A 17811-nucleotide genomic window follows, 5' to 3' on the forward strand; every position below is an offset into this window, starting at 1 on the left:
CTGTAACATCAATAATATCGACCACTCACGTTGTTTGCTTACTATTTATATTTTACTCAGCTCAGTAAGTGAGCACTTGAACAGGTCAGTTTCGTTCTTCTATTTACAGATGTTTGTCATACTATAGCACAATAGGGTTTCAGTACTGTTGTGTGTCAGTCCTTCAGCCTGTGGAGGGAATATTTGGATTCCAGATTTTTTAAAAATATATTTCATTAAAAGTAAAACAATAAAACAAAAATGTTTCATTAATATTACATTTTAGAGTCTTTTAAAAAACCCTTGGAGGTTTGGAGGAGGGAGTGAAAGATTAAAACCACTTGATAGAGTCCCTTTAAAAACAAATATAAACACGAGAAGTTATTTTATTCTTTACAGGGTGCATTGTGCATCAATTTCATTTTAAGAACTATTATTATATCCAGCGTTAACTGATTCACAAATCATTTATCTGCTGTACTTCTATGTACATGATGTGAATCATCCAAATTTTATTGTGCCCTTGTTTTTACACAATTTATTTTTTTAAAAATCTGGAAGTACATAATTACTAATTGAGGTAAGGAACGGTTAGAATATTTTGCAACTTTTGATGTCCCATACAGTTTCCTAAGGAATTTTAAAAGAAATCAAAATAAATTAATGAATGCAAACATATCATACTACAGTGAATAAAAATCCTTATCCTACAAACATTTTTTAAATGTTAAAAGATCCAAAACTCAGTAACAAACTTCACATTATGACCAAGTATTCTATATATTAGTTAAGGCCCCAGACTTGCAAAGCCTTACAGAAGCATTTACCTTCACTCAGGTGAATAGCCCAGTTAGGGAATGTCTACACAGCAAGGCTAAAGCCAAAATAAGCTATGCAACTTGAGCTTCATCAATTGTGTAAAGTCAAAATAGCTTATTTTGGCTTTTAGTGCTGTGTATAGTACACAAAAGGAAGTCCAAGAAAGAGCACTCTTCCTCTGACTTCCTTTACTCCTCATAAAATGAGCGTTACAGGAGTCAGAGTAATTAGTCTTCCATATCACATAAAAAGTCATATATGGGTCCTGCAGCTTAGCAGGCCCAGGATGGAAGTTTCCATCCTTGGAGTAAATAACTTGGGCCCTGAAAGCACAAATAGCAGCTGGCCCTTATCAGCTTTAACCCATGCACTTGAGCTGGGAAACTACTAAGCAGTGAACAAGTTTCACCTTGGCATTGAGCCAGTACATGCACACCCAGTAAACAACTGTAGTATAACTAGTGTAGGGAGTCCTGTGCCCAGTGAGTCTCACCAGGAACCTGCACCTCAGAGGGTACCCTGGATTCCCCCAGCTAGAGCCACATCCACTGTGGTCTGGTGTGAGGTGATAGGAACCGAACTCCCTGCAGACTGAAGGGGCATAAGCATTTCTAAGTGCCTGTTACTCTTTTATGCATTACTCTGCCTGTGCTTATTGATGCATCATTTTGCGGTAGCTGTGTAACCATTTGGCAGTATTAACCCTGTAATAGTAGTATTGTAGTGAGATTAATAAAAGCAACTGTCCCTAATCAACTCTGTGTTGAAGCGAATCCATAATCCTGTTTGGCCATGGCCCTGTGAGTTGACACTCCAGTTTGACATTATTTTGACATTATGTCAGAATACCTGCTTGTAGTGTAGACATGGACTATGCAGACATGCCCTTACTTTGATGGAATTTCTCAGATAAAGATAAGCAAATGTATAATGATTTGTAGGATCCAGGTCTGAGGGCTTGTCTATACTGCCCACATTGCACTGTGCTATATCTGCCCCATGTGAATGTTATAGGCATGAACTAAAAAGGTCCTTAGTTTGACTACATTAATGTTAACTAGAAAAATTTTAGTTTTGTGCTATAGTATCCATACAGGATGGTTACTATACACCTCTGGCACACACTACTATTTCATACTCCAGTGGTCTGAACTGTGGGCAATATACATGTAGACTTTGTCTATAGACAGCAGTAGTGCCTCCAGAAATCATTGGGTAGACAGGATCTGTCCTAGACAAATTACAACCTAAAACAAACTATTTGAAAATAATGTACTTCTTCATTCACATACTGTAATCTGAGTGAAAATCCACCAGAATTTAAGGGTCTGTCCAAAGAAATCAACAACAAATTTTCCCATTGACTTTACCAGGCTTTGGAGCAGACCATTAAAATAGTGTTAAGAAATACAGCTCCCCATTTTGTTGTAGTTGATGTGCTAGAAGACACGTAGGTCCAAAGGTTTCAAATCTGACAGTTAAAATTATTTCAGTTCACATTTAAATAACATTGAGTCTAGAGAGGAGTGAAAAAACAATACCCTGAATCTGAATGCTCCTGCCATTTGAAAAAATACAGTTAATTTCTGTTTCCAAAATGTGTAGCAAAAGCCCATTTCAGATGAAGACTTACACACACCAAAATTAGGAAAGGACTTGCAAGAGTGCTGACGTGATTGTCTTTTCACATACACCCGTTTTATATGGGTGTAATTTCACTCATATCAAGTGTTACATTGGACTAAGATCAGTGCAAGTGAAAGCTGAATCCCTCCCTCCATCCTTAGAGCCCTTCAAAAACACAGATATCCACGGGTATATGCAGCTCATTTTTATGGATATGAATGTGGATGGGGATATACATTTTGTATCTAGAACTTTGCAAATTTGCAGATATCTGCATCAACAGATGTCAATGTGAATATCCGAGGGTCATTTTTGCAGATACTGATGCAGATACAAATTTGTGTCAATGCAGTGGTCTATCCGGCCTCATCTTAAGCATAATGGTCTCTAGGCCCTGAAAATCCGTAGCCAAAGTGTGCCACAGTATGATGTGTAAGACAAGTCCAGTAATCAATGGGGTCTTGTTCTACTTGTTAAGTTTCCTGAGATTTTTTGGTATGTGTTTTATTAAGCATAATTCTTTACGTGTTTAAGCATAGTTTTCCAATGTTAACAGAGATCTCATTAAGTATTTATGCTCGATCTTGACAAATCAACTGGAAAAATATATTCAAAAACCAAGAGAAACTGGAAAAATATTCAGTGCAGATTATGGGTTGCCACAGCAACACAGCCAATATACCAACAGCCTTACCATGACACAGCCAAGACGGCGACTCCAAAGTTGCCAACGTAACTGCTTGTGCAGCTTGACTAAAATATTTAAGAGCAAAGCATCCAAACTTTGCGTGCCAGCAAAAGCAGAAAAGGACTCATAATAATATTTTGAATTTCTATAATACTTTCAAGTTTGGATCTCAAGTCTCTGCACAAATACTAAATAGTAAGTCCTTCCAATGTCCTTTGAGGGAGATATCATTATGCCTGCTGCAGAGATCAGTAAACTTAGGACATGTCTACACTAGGAAATTATTTCAAAATAACTTATTTTGAAATAATAACTCCCAAAATAACTATTTCAAAATAAGTGTTCTTCCTTGTGGAAAGCAGGAGTTATTATTTCAAAATAATCAGCCCTTTATTTTGAAATTACGGGCTTGGTAGTGTGGACGCTCCACTTGTTATTTCAAAATCAGGGGAGTTATTTTGAAATAACTCCCTAGTGTAGACCACGGCTAAGTGACTTACCCAAGATGGTACAGGTACTAACTGTGGGTACATCTCGACTACAGGCTTTTGTCGACAGAAGTTTTGTCGACAGATACTGTCGACAAAGCTTGTCGACAAAGAGCATCTAGACTACATCCAGTTTTGTTGACAAAGCAAGCCGCTTTGTCGACCTGACAGTGTAGACGCAAAGGACAGTGTAGGTGCAGAACATTGTCGACAAAAGGCGTTATTCCTCGTAGAATGAGGTTACAGACGTCGACAAAACTGCTGAGTTCTGTCGACGGAACTCAGCAGCAGTGTAGATGCAGGTATAGTTTTGTCAACAAAAGTCTACTTTTGTCGACAAAATCCTGTAGTCTAGATACATCCTCTCACTTGAAACAAATGGAAAGAAAGATTCACATAGTCTTCAATGGCAGCTGGATTGGGTCCACAGTGAGTGAGCCACAAGGCTGGCAATTATACACAGGAATGACAAGTTCCAGTCCTGTAATCTAAGCATTGACAACACTTCAGAAGGGCTTTTGTAACATTTGTGAATGGAGGTTCCAAAACCAATGGGCCTCAAGTTGGTAAGGTGTATGCCTTGGTAAAAAATGAAGGTCAAACATACCCACTACAGAAATGCCATTCACACTCGGCTGTCTGCATAAAATCATAAAAACCATAAGACTAGAAGGGACTGTGGGAGGTCATCTAGTCCAGTAGTTTTCAACCTACATGTTGTGACCCTGTACTGGGTCATGGACTATCAGGCACTTGGTCCCATTGCTGCAGGGTGATCAGGTGACCAGTGGGGATTCTAACCTGCCTATCCTGGCACTGTAGACTCTGCTGCACCCCAGAAGCAGGCCAGCTCCTAGGTGGCAATGGGAGAACACACAGGGCTCCGTGTACTGCCCCTGCCCTGAGGATTAGTTCTGCACTCCCATTAGCTGGGCACCTGCTGCTGGTTTCTTCTGGGGTGCAGCATGGTCTGTGGTGCCAGAAGAGGCAGAAAACTGCCCTAGCACCCCCACTGCACCGCTGACCAGGAGCCGCTCAAGGTAAACCACCCTTGCTGAAATTTAAGACCATTGTTTCTTGTCCTATCCTCGAAGGTTAAAGAGACCCATTTCTCTCCTTGTAGCCACCTTTTATATACTTGAAAACTGTCTTCTCTCCTCCAGACAAAAATGCCCAATTCTTTCAATCTTCTCTCGTAGGTCATGTTGTCTAGACCTTTAATCATTTTTGTTGCTCTTCTCTGGACTGTCTCCTATTTGTACACATGTAACACAGAACAGTGCGCAATATTCCAGTTCAGGCTGTATAAGCACAGAGTAGAGAGGAAGAACTACATCTCACGTCTAGCTTACAACACTTCCACTGAGAAAATGTGCACAGTGTTTCCTTCCCATTAAAAAAAATGCAACATTTTCTGATGGGAGGGGACGTCTGAAAGAATGTACTTCTCAGACTGCCAGATGGAACAGATCTGGAGAATGGAGAAACTGGCATTGACACTTCCATCCAGATGAATTCTGCCAAAGGGAGTCTTTCTAAAGTGGGCCATTATTGCAGACAGGCGAGGGAACAATTTTGAATTCTCTCCCTGCAGCAAGTATACTAGGTACCAAATCTGCCTTCCCTGTGCCCACCAAAACTCGCACAATTTAAGTCTTTATTGGGAGGTCTTAGTGGCAAGGAAAATAGGACTGCATGTTCCAAGAAGTCCCACTTTGGGGAGAAACATAATTTCCTGGAAAAGTGAACATTTCTGAGTAGATATTGAAATACTGACCTTACCTTATGCTTATTACTTTACTGAGTTTCCTATAGAAAAGAAAAAAATCTCTTTTCCTTTCTTAATCCCAAACACTAATTAACTGCATAAACGAGGTTTGAGTTCTCAAAAAAAGTCACAATGATGTTTAAAATACCCTCCCACTACACTAAGTATAAATATTCGCCTTTGCAAATCAAACAACTCTTTGAACACTTCACTGTAATTAATTAATACATATTGGCACCCCACCAGCCCCTGTCTCTCCCTCCCCAAAAGTGGAGAAACAGCCTGAATACTAACAAAACCCAAAGAAAGGCTGCCCAGGGGAAGTCTTTTCTTTTTGTACATCCTCTACTTATTCTGTTTGCACTGATCCTCAGTCCTGAAAACAATGGACCAATTTCCATAGCAAAGGAAACACAGAGAGATTTTATAGAGAAAGTATTTGTCCTCCTCTTTCAAAATGTTAGCTGAAAAGGGGTCAGCAATTAGACATGACAAAAACAAACAAAACAAAAAGCTCAAACCAACCAACCAATTGTATGCTCTAATTATATTTAAGAATTGAGACCAAAAAGCTAGGGCTCTATTTGCAAAGCTTACATAATTGGAATAAAATTTGCAGGATTAGATCCCTTGGTCTTCAGAGAAAGTCCCATTTTGAAGGCTAATGTTATGCAGAACTGTTAGGCTGTTATAGAGAACCTGCAAGTTGCAGCTGCTGTAATCATACTAAAGAACTATTACACAAGCAGATATACTTCCCTGTTATTGTATTCATTCTACAGTTCTACTCCAGCTTTTCTTTCATTAAGATAGTTAGAAAAGAAAAAGCTCTAGGTTTTAATCAGCTTAATGCAACTGGCAGTGAAGAGAGTCACATAAAAGCAAAAGTGAGTTAAGGATTCTTTTTTGGCCAACTTTTAATTAAAGGAAGGAGAGATGAGTTTTGAAATGGGAATGAAGTGAGCCCTGTGGGGACATGTTTAGGACGCAAAGCTCAACACTTATGCAATGCCTCAATGCACCAAGAACAGGGAAGGACAACTACTGCCAGGGTGCAATGCCGACCTGATTTACTACAGCTTCTGCTTCAAGTGGTCGTCAGAGCAAGTTCAGGCATGGTTCATCATTATTATTTCATCAATTAAATGCACTATGCTCAGCTGGCATCCAGTGAAGTAGGCTGTCACAGATGCATCCAAATCCAGGTCAAAGGGGGTCTTTGTTCTTCCAAAAAAAAAATCACTGTGGAATGAGATGCTTCGTGTTGATCAAAACAGAAATGATGGAAAAACAAAACATTAAGATCTAGTAGAAGTTGACCAAGGGGAAAAGAAAGCAGCTTTTTGTCGTGTTATTCACTGGAAGCACTTCTTGGGATGAAAGAAAGTACTATTAGGCAGAAATGCAAGGCTCTGCAATACTTCAGCAAAATGCCCTCCCTGGAAAAAGGAAAGGAAGGTGTCTGAGACACTTGCACTATTTTTGATTTCCCCCAGAAATATTCCTATTTGAACACAACAAACACAAGAGTGAATGAAGCTTGTTGGTCTCTAGAATGCATTCAAGAATTACACACAGGTGTTCCTTTGCTCTTAAGCAAGCATTTGCAACACTCCTTTATGATCCAAATCACTGCAACTAAAAGGAGACAGTAGTGTTGCCACTACTTTTGAAACATCTCTTTCTATTTTTATATATCCTCATGAACAGATAAGCAACTGGTCAGTTCTACTGCCCTTTGAAATGTAGTGCCTTTTCAGCTATTTAATGTTAGTTTACTGTCCTCTTCAGGAGGACTGATGATGATTATCTGAGCAGTTTTTGAAGCCACTCAGCAGATTTCTGTACATCAAACGTTTATAGATTTTGAACCAAGTTCTGTTGGTTCTACCATAGATATTCTCATTTGTTCCAAGTTATTATAGCTATGGCTTTATACTACATAGATTGTAAGGCTAGGTGAAAAATATGTTTTCTTTTCATTGGTTATCTGCTGACAAATAACCACTATTAATCTTGGCGCTCAATCTGAAATTTGAGGATTTCTTCCCTCTCCTCTTCAGAAATTTAAATCAGAAGTCATTTCAGAAGAGGAGGGGGAGGAGAAATTTCCAAATATGGGACAATAAACAAGATATGAAAGTCATAGGGGAACCAGCAAGACTTTTTAAATTAAAGGTCCATCCAAAACTACTGACAAGACAGTGTTAGGCTGTGTCTACATTGCCACTTTCAGTGCTAAAAATTTAGTTGTTCAGAGATTTGAAAAAACACAACTGTGAGTGACAAAAGTTTTAGAATGGAAAAGCACCAGTATAGACAGTGTTTTGTTGCTGAGAGCCTCTCTCCTGGCAATAAATCTATCATTTCTCATTTGTCTGTTTGTTTTTTTAATCATAAGGCTGTGTCTGGACTACATCCCTTTTCTCGAAAAAGGGATGTAAATTAGACACTTCAAAATTACAAACGAAGCTGGGATTTAAATTTCCTGTGCTTCATTTGCATAATGGCTGATGTGGTTTTTTTCGAAATGGGGCTTTTCAATAGAAAAACGGCAGTTTAGACGGGGATCTTTTGAAAATAAAACTCTTTTTCAAAAGATCCTATAAACACACAGGATCTTTTGAAAAAGGGTTTTATTTTCGGAAGCCCCATCTAAACTGCCATTTTTCTATTGAAAAGCCCCTTTTTGAAAAAAAACGCGGCCGCCATTATGCAAATGAAATGCGGGAAATTTAAATCCCAGCTTTGTTTGCAATTTTGAAGTGTCTAATTTACATCCCTTTTTCGAGAAAAGGGATGTAGTCTAGACACACCCTGGAACAGCTCTCCCTCAGCAACAAAGAGAGACTACACGACCCACATCACAGTGCTACCACAGCAGCCCTGTAACATGGACAGTGACATATTCTGAAGTCATGAGAAGTGGCTTCATCTGGACTTTTACAGAAGAGAGGCAGGTCAAAGAGGCTCCATTCTGCACTGTGATAGATTATCAATATTAGTTGCTTGAAAATAAATAATCAATAGAGAAAAATCACAATAATCAATAATTGTTCCAAGCTTAATTGCAAGCCATTCTCCACTCATACCACTGCTAATATTAACAAAAAGCATAACAGGTCTAAGCTTTATCCCATTGAAATCAATAGCAAAACTGTGAAGCAGATTGGGCTGCAGGTCGTAATAACATGATATAATTCTTCCACTCTTTTTCTTTTACACAAATTCTTAGTCAAAGATGGCATTAACTACAGAGCTTTGCTTCTGCTATTTACAAAGTCACTCTATAGTCTGATATGGCAGAAAAGGTTGGACAATATGAAGTTCTAGTAATATATAGATTTCTAATATTCTGAACTAGTCATTCAAAATCACAATTATTGCATTTGTATAGCACTTTCCATCCCTGTATCTCAGATAAACCAGCCATTTTTATTCACCCTATATCACAAAGAGAAGAACAGGAGTTCTTCAAAGAAACTGAAAGGAGGGAAATTTAAAATGACATACGGAAATACTTTCTTTACATGGCATACAATTAAGCCTGTGAAACTCACTGCCACAAGATATCAATAAAGCCAAAAGCTTAGTAGGATTCAAAACAAAATGATTATTTATACAAATAATGTTAATTTCTCAAGTTATAAAAGCAAAGATTAAAAAAATGTTTAGGGTAGGATAAGAACTCCCCTAAGTTTCAGGCTACAAGCCAGTCCCTAACTGATAAGGGTTAAGAAGAAATTCCCTCAGGGATAAAGTAATTCCATAATTGTCCTATTGCAGGTTTCCTTGCACCTTTCACTGGAATAGCTGGTGCTGGCCATTGTCAGAGAGCACATTGGAGTAAATGGAGCTGAGGGCTGATTCAGTATGGCAATTCCTAGGTTTCTAAAACTATTATTCAATAATAACAAAGAGCAAAAAATATGCTATAAAATATCAATTTGTTATGTTTATATTTACATTTAGAAATACTAAGTAACTCTGTCCTCTGTTATAGTATCGCCTTCCCTCCCCTGAGTGGTGTTTTCCAGATACATCAACCATGGAGTGAGGAACAGGAGTGGTGTCACCCCCACATCATCAGTCCCTTCTTTCAGATGCTGTAGAGGATCAATGGAGTTCAAAATCCAGCCAGGGAGGAAGTTACTGGACCAATAATATTAATTATTATGAACATTTACTATGTTTGAACCAAAAAATCCCACTGTACTGGACGTGATAAAGCACATAACAAGAGACAGTCCCTGAAGAGCTTGAAATCTAAATAATCAAGACAGATGCAGAGTCTGAGCGGGGACAGCAATATAAAGTGACTTGCCTGAGGTCAAACTGCAATCCAGCAGCAGAGCTGGATGGAAATGCTGGCACCATTCATGTCAATGGAAACTTTGCCATTGATTTCAGTGGAGCCAGGATTTTGCCCCAGGTCTTCTGATTCCCTACCAACTGTGGGGTAGCTTCAGGGACAGAATTATCCTGGGTTAGTTATAGCTGACCCTGCCAGCATTAACTTCCTCTCTCCCAATTGTTGGCCCAAATCACAGGTGAATGCTTCAAATATGCTATGCTTCCCTATACGTTTGTGCAATATTAAGATATATAGCCTATTTTACCATATACACATCCTTGGAACAGGGAAGAATTTATGATGTTCAGTAAGATCTATGCGATCATTCACTTGGAAGAGGGGCAATTATCTGCCAGACTCAAAGATAGTTCTAAAGGGCACAGTAAAATTAAACAGAGAACTACAGCTCATCAAAGGATCCTGCAAGCTATAGACTCTCTGAAATGTGCTGTTGCTTCCAGGAGGTGTCCTAAGATTTCCTTACCTTTTGTGTGACCTCCCAAGAGAAACTAGCACTCCCAATTTGTCTTAATGTTATAACTTCACTACTTTAGCCTGCTCACCATCACACTATCTAAGCATCTCAATCGTATACTACTCCCAAAAGCTTGCCCCACATTGCAAATTGAGGCAAATCCAAAATGTGCCTTGAAGAATCAATCTTGAAAACCAGTACAGGTGAAAACAGTTGTATTGGCAATCAGTCCTTAGGACCTGGTGCAATTTAGAGCATCCACTTATGCAGGTCTAAGCAGATTTTCTTAACATGACCCACATTTTAATGTCATTGCAGTAAAGGGGCTATGAATGTGGTGTTATCAAAAAACCATTCAAATTAATGAGATTATCTTCACTGGGCTTCGGATCGGGGCCCATATACATTGCAGTTCCTAAATGACAGCATTTTTATTCAAAGAAAGCCTTTGTGAAAATTTTGCTCAGGAAAGCTCAATCTTTACTTGCTTAAGACAGTCAATACTTCAATTAAGCAGCCTCATTATAGCTTTCTGGAGTTCTGACCAATCACAAATGCTAACAGAGGTAGCACATAAGATGGGGGGAGGACTACATGTCAAAAAAAGTGAAACCACGATTACTTGGTATGAATATCTAAGATGTTCTTTGGTCAGCGACTGCTCATTTCTAAAGGATTACTGAGTAGTTATGAACAGCTTTCAATTCAGACTTTATTTGTGCATTAAATATTGGTGACTTTTTTACATAGAAAAGCAACTGTTACACATAGTTCAAGTCTCTCACATAAAGTCAGTTTGCCACATGTATAAAAATACACTATTACATGTGTAAAAACATCATGGCCCAAATCACTTTAATTGTGCTCTACAGTGACACCATGAGGGAAAAAATAAACCAAACTATTATGTCTTTAAAAAAAATCAATGTAATCAAATCTTGCACCACAAAGAATAAAATGCAGTACATATCTCGCAATTTTATGACTGCATGACATCACAAGACAGAGTTAAAATTGCCTGAGTACTTTAAAGTTATATTTCCATATCTTAATATATCTGATATATTTTGAAGCTTCATTTTAACTCTGAATTTGCTTGTTTCTGGGATAAAATATTATAGAGCTGTTGTAATTATTTGTTCGAAATAGAACCAATATTTATTACACACATTTTCCAGCATTGTATAATACTAACACAGTGGAGGGCCAAAGGGCCTCCGTGGGCCGGATCCAGCCTGACAAGTGGATTGATCTGGCCCACGGAGGCCCTGCCACTACCTTGCCCTTAGGCCAATTAGGGCATTCTGGCCCTGCCCCTTCCGGTTTAGACCCCACCCCTTTCGGGGCAGCCTGGGGCCACTTCAAACATTTTTTAAGTGGCTTCCGGCCAAAAATTATTGCCCACCCCTGTGCTAACATGACTAATGGATACAAATACCTTGAACTGTGCAATATTTTAACAGACACCTTTATCTTTGGTGATATTTAAGTCAACTGTAACTGTGCAAATACATCCAAAGATAGCACAGGTAGGTACCTATAGTTTGAGCTTGACAGTGTTCCTTTTAAGTTTGATAATAAACAATAACCTTTAAGGCAGGACTACTCAACTTTGGAAGCCCTAGGGGCAACAATGATACTCACAGCATATGCCGAGGGCCGCAATATAAGTGTGGTTGCATATACATGCAAATATATATGCAAATATATGCAAATAGCTGCTTTCACACTGAGAGGCATGAATACAAAGATTAAGGCAAGACTACGCAACACGCAGGCCCCATTTAAGTTGGTTCTGCTGATATTAATACAATGCAATATTTACCCGATTTCTACTCATATGACAGTACTTTTAATGAGCAATGACTGTCCAGGAATGCAACTAATAAAACACATAGCAACAGACGGTCATTATATTGACTCGCCATTGCGGATCATATTCCCAGTGGAGGCCATGTTCCAAAGGATCCCACCCACAGGCTGCGTGTTGAGTAGCCCTGCTCTAAAGGTCTCAGTTCACAGTCCACTGCTCAGGTTTTACAAGCTTCCCAACAAGCAGGATAAAGGTAAAATGCCAGGTCAAATCTGAATATTCTGCTCACAGAAAATGAAAGTTGGCTAGTTACTTTCCTAGAGAGACTTCTAATTAGAGATTATTCCTCATGTGTACTATTTATCCATTAGCTCACCAATATGACAGGAGAAGATTTATTTACATTTCTGCTTAAACAAACAGTACATACCTAGCAGACTGTAACAGTTTTTGCAGATTTATCTTTGGTGTTTTGCTGTAAATATGTCTTCAGGCACGTGTAACAACTTCTCCTACTCTCACTGTATGAGCCCAGTAAACTCTCTTGCAAGGATAAGCACCTGAGCACTGCCTATAATAGCAGCTAGAAGGGAAAATTTCATAGGCCTCAGAGACTTACCAGGGTGATTTGGGGTACTTGTTTCTGGGTGCCAGCTTGAAACATCTTAAAAGAGCCTGATTTTCAGAAAGTGTTATACAGTACATGCACTTTCTGAAAATCAGGCTCCTTGGGAACATCTCAAATTGGGTAACCAAAAATGGAGGGATCCCAAATCATTAGTCACTTTTGGCAATCTTGACTACCATCTCCTTGAAGCTTGACCTCCTAGAAAAGCCTGATATTCCAATGAGGAAATGTTTCAAAGAACTCCATCATGTTATGCTACAGTGAAGAGACAGCAGCTGAACACAGCAGCAAAGCAGTTAAAATAAAAAAACAAAAATAGGCGTCTTTGCCTCGCTCTCCAAAATATAAAAGCAATAGACCATATTATGAACCATTTGCTAAGTGTGGCCTGAACCAAGTTTTACAGCCAAAATATGAAAACCTGAAAAAAGAGGATTAATAAGGAAAGTGCTTATGCAAATGTGGGTGCAAATGGGTGTCTATGAAACTTTAACAGAAAAAGTAAAACATCCTGGAAGTTGAGACTATACAGAGCTTCAGTGAATGCAAGTGGAGGGTAGGTAGGGAGGCTGTTTTTCAAGGACAGCCAATGGCATCTGTTCATTGAGGTAGCTCTTCACCACTCATTTGACAGTACAAAATGTCTCCAGTCTTTCACAGACTCATTTTACTTTCACTGTGGTGTTGCTTGATAGGGACACTCTTCAGAATCTAACACGATCACACAAATTGTATTTTCAGAGTTTGGTGCACTTGGAGGAACAGACAAGGGACTGAAGTTATTGCTTTTGCTATTCTTCTGGTATGACTATGACCTCTTAGAATTCAAATAAGAACAGAAGGACAAAGCACGCTGTGCCCTAGTATTACTGAGCCGGCTCTTACTGCTCCCTTTACAGCTGGCACTACTCAAAAGAAGCTGGCTACAGCATAGCAAATAAAAGCCATTTAAAAACTGGACATGTAAGGACCTGGTTGACCTGTGTAGGGGCTGATTTATTTTAATAGAACAGGAGCTAAATAAAAAAAATAATGAAATTAAAATACTTTCTTCTTTCCAACACTGAAGTATCACTGCTGCCTTAAAAAGTGTGTCAAGCACTACAGGAAATTTAGACCATCACATTTATTAGCCTCAAGCTGCTATGGCTGAGCAAGACAGGCTTCTCTTTCAGAAGGTTTTACAAACACACACGCACACACACACACGCACACACACACACACACACACACACACACAGGCAGTTTATGAGAAAACAGTAGGAGTGCACGCAGGAATGCACAACTCAATAATGACACAAGGGCTCCTGTCACTTTAACAAGCTCCTACTATAGTGCTATTATCATTCAAAGCTCCTTATCACCCCAAGTGCAAATATTATGACTAGCTGAACATCTACAGTAATCATTGCTGTAACTGTGTACGTATATTTGTGTTTAATATTGAGGGCTGTTGCTGTCACCACGCTATAAAAACCAAACCAGCATTAACATCAGTACTCTGGATTTGCATAACGCTGACAAGGATAAAGACTGGCACATTGCTTGATGTGCACAACGCAGGCAGCTTCTTGTTGCAGTGCATAACAAATGTCTGACCAAATGAAGGCCAAGATCAGAAGGTTTCTCTACAGATGCCAACTTGTAAGCGGACCAAATGGAAAGTGGGGCGTAACAAACAAGTGCTGTTCAAAGCTCAGAAGGATTTGTACATAAGAGATACAAAAGGAGCTTGCTGTCACCTAAATGTCAACAATCTGTGTAAAAACCAGGTCAAAAGGCCTAATAAACAATAGCCAACTTGCTGGTGCTCCATCTCCTGGGTCATAGGTGGATACTTTAAATTGGGTGCTATTACAGTTCTCAAACTATGGGCCTCAATCCAGAATAATCCCATAAGAGACATCCTGGAGGGTCTGAGGTTCCATACATTGCCTAGATTTTTGCAGACACAGATTCAGTGAGTCAGGAGATAGGTTTTGAAAAAAAGACTTGAACGAATGGATCCTTGGCTGCAGTTTAAGAGCTCTATTACAATAGAGTCCTCAAGTGATATGAGCAGCAAGGATGGACTGTCCTCTGGCTAAGGCACTACACTGAAATTCAAGACCTCTGGTTTCAATTCTCACCTCTGCCACAAACTTTCTGTGACACTATGGTCATGTCACTTACGGCTAATTTTTGCAAAATTGGTCACGACCCAGTAGCTGTGCATTTTTTGACAATCTGACCATTAATCTTATTGTGCCTCCCTGCTCCTCATCTATAGAATGGAGTTAATACTTCCATATCTCATGGTGAGGATAAACTCACTGATGTTTGCCAACTGCTCAGATATTATAGCAAAGGAGACTAAATACTTAGTTAAATAAATATATAGGCCCATTGATTTCAATACATCTGAAGAGCTGGGCCACAGTGCTTCTGTAAATACTTCACCTCTACATTTTATAAAAGCAGCACAATGCTATCTAGAACATGCACTTGACTAGCAATTTTGTATCACTGTCCCAGCACTAATGCTCTGTAGAGACTTTAGGTCAAATTTATCTGAGGAAAAGCTGATTGCTTACACAAGGGGTGAATTTGGTCCTTGTCATTAACTAGGCTGTGGTCACAAGTGAGATGGGTTTTGTGGTTTCAATTTCTTTCGGAACTAAGAAAGCAGACTGCTCTGTGAATTTGTTCATAGGAGGATTACAGAAAGATATACCCATAGAGAAATCACAGACTGTGATTGCCTGAGTAACACCTGCTGCATGAATAGCAGGGTGCTACTACACATTTTGAGGGGCTAACTCACCAGAGATGAATGTATGCACAGTAAAAGCAGGAAACTTATATAAGAGAGCAGGGAGATTACACACAGTACTAAAAGCCTGAAAAAAAGAAAAATTAGCCTCATATAGCAGAATTTTACATAATGGTTTTGCTGTGCTGTTAGTCTTTTGCTTTTCACTGGGACTAAGTTCATCACTTGAAAAATATATGCAAAATTAAGAGCCCTCAGCATTGGTGCTAATTATTTTTTTTACATGAAGCTAAATTGTAAATCAGATTTTGCAAATTGCTATTCAGATCATTTTCGCACCTACCAAACAAACTGAATGATTCATAACAATCCCACTAATCAAATTCTGAAAGGCCAAATGACCCTGTAAAATTTCCTTGATAACTAGGAAGCAGCATAAGTGAAGACAGGAAGCTTTGAAATGAAAGTTTAGGAAGCATAAGAGGAAACGGAAGCCAACAATGCCCTGTATTACCATGCTGTGCTTTGTCAAAATGAGTTAGCAGATCTGCTGAGCTAGAGAGTGATAGGTGCTTTTAAAAGATGTTTTCAGCCTCTCACTAACAAGCTCTCAGCAAAGTTCTCCGGTGTAACATACAAATACTATGCACAGTTACATATTACATGTATGTTTAATATATCCAAGTAGTTGTGCATGCATCTGTGAGTGTTCAGTTGTTAGATGCAATTGTATCATCTACAGTGACTTTGGATATATTATCCCAAACCAATTGATATTGGCACTGGAAAAAAAACTAACTATGCTGTGTTCCTCATCCGTGCACTGCAACCAATTATGCAGTCAACAGGTAGCATCACCATTTCTAAGTCTTCTTTTTGCATAAAGATAGATGTACACTGTGTGTAGGCATCTTTCAGTTTTCTGATGCAGCCAGACACAGGCATCATATTGCATCTGGTTTCATCAGGTTGTGCCTCTTCACCCGACTTGCTATCACCCAATGTGGCCTGACAAAGTATGATGGGTGTCAAGTCACATCAGAAATTGGAAGAGAAAAAAAGATAACTCTTTTAAATAATAGGCATCATTCCCCTCCTACTTGCATAACACTTTAAATCAGAGTTCCCTGAATGTGACAGTAACTGAAATTTAACAAGCCAGGTATTGTATAATGAACAACAATAAACATGTTTTAATATGCACATTTGTCAGCGTTGGTGCTAATAAGACAGTTTCTGTATATTCAATAATTAACAAGTGATTTTTAAAAATAGATGTATTGTTGTTGATCAGCCATATAAAATACTGTAAGATCAGTAATGCTGTAGTTAGAGACACTGAAGGGACACCATCAACTTCAAAAATCTTATTTCTGTCAAATTATTTTAACTATTAAAGCTGCCAGTACTGTAATACATCAGCTTAGCAAAACTGAAGGAAATTAGTAAAAAAATAATTTCATTTGAATAATTTCTTTTGTGTATTTGAATACAATTGTGTCTAGTCAGTTTCAGAGTTTTGTGGCAGGTCAGTTGCACTTTCTGTCTCATGAACTAGCTGTCCTGGTGTTGCTGTGCTCACTATCCTCCCCAACTGAAAAGACATTAGCAAGGAAGCAGAAAAAATCCTTTATTACCAAGTTAAGGATCTATAAATAAATACATAAAAAAAAATCAAGATACATTTTTGAAGAGGGCTCTTTTGAAAATGTTTATTTTTTTAAAATGAGTCAATTTCAGAGGATTCAAGGAAATAATGATCCATTTTGTTAAATCTGAATAAAGTACATATTTTATAGGCTTGAAAGTATGGCTTTTTTATTAGTAAATGTAAACATATTTCACCATACTCACACTGACCAATAAAATATTTTCATCAATAATAACTGAAATTTAGAGAGAGGCAAAATAAAAAAAAAAATCTGCTTGAGAGCTTATTAGAGTTTGATTTTAGGACATTTACTTCATGATGTTGGCTGTCTGTTTTGTAATGACTATAAACCTTTTTTTTTAATTTTAACGTCTACTGCAATTAAATAATTGTCTGTTTCCACTCCTATAATATCCCACAAACATAAACATTTAAATTAATAAAAAAATCAAAACACTTCTTAAAATCATATATTTACAAAATTATAACAGATTAAAATATTACAATTATTTAAAAATAAACATTGGTATAATCTTCCTAACTTTTATTAAAATAAAAATAAAATTCTGCTCAGTCTATTTCTCTGGGAGCATTCAGTGCAACATCTGCCAGATTTGATAGCTACAAATGTTTGCTACCATAAAGTTCACCATTTAACCGCATCTTAAATCATTATTATGAAATAGCTCATCCCATCTGGAGCAAGTATATTGGGACAACCAGTTTAATAACTTATCCACGTTGAATCTCTCTGGTCTGGCAATCTCAGG

General features: G+C 38.3%; 1 protein-coding gene and 1 long non-coding RNA gene across 7 annotated transcripts in view; both read right to left on the reverse strand.

Moving 5' to 3' along the window:
* Positions 1–17811, reverse strand: part of PHF21B (PHD finger protein 21B) — a 231064-nt gene that overhangs the window by 171360 nt on the left and 41893 nt on the right. The window lies entirely within an intron of this gene.
* On the reverse strand, positions 31–17508 carry LOC142818644 (uncharacterized). The gene is made up of 2 exons (XR_012896217.1): positions 10207–17508; positions 31–6807 (listed from the first exon to the last, which is right to left on the reverse strand). It is a non-coding gene; the product is annotated as an uncharacterized LOC142818644 (long non-coding RNA).

Source organism: Pelodiscus sinensis, chromosome 1 (genome assembly GCF_049634645.1).
Source record: "Pelodiscus sinensis isolate JC-2024 chromosome 1, ASM4963464v1, whole genome shotgun sequence".
Lineage (NCBI taxonomy): Eukaryota > Metazoa > Chordata > Testudines > Trionychidae > Pelodiscus > Pelodiscus sinensis.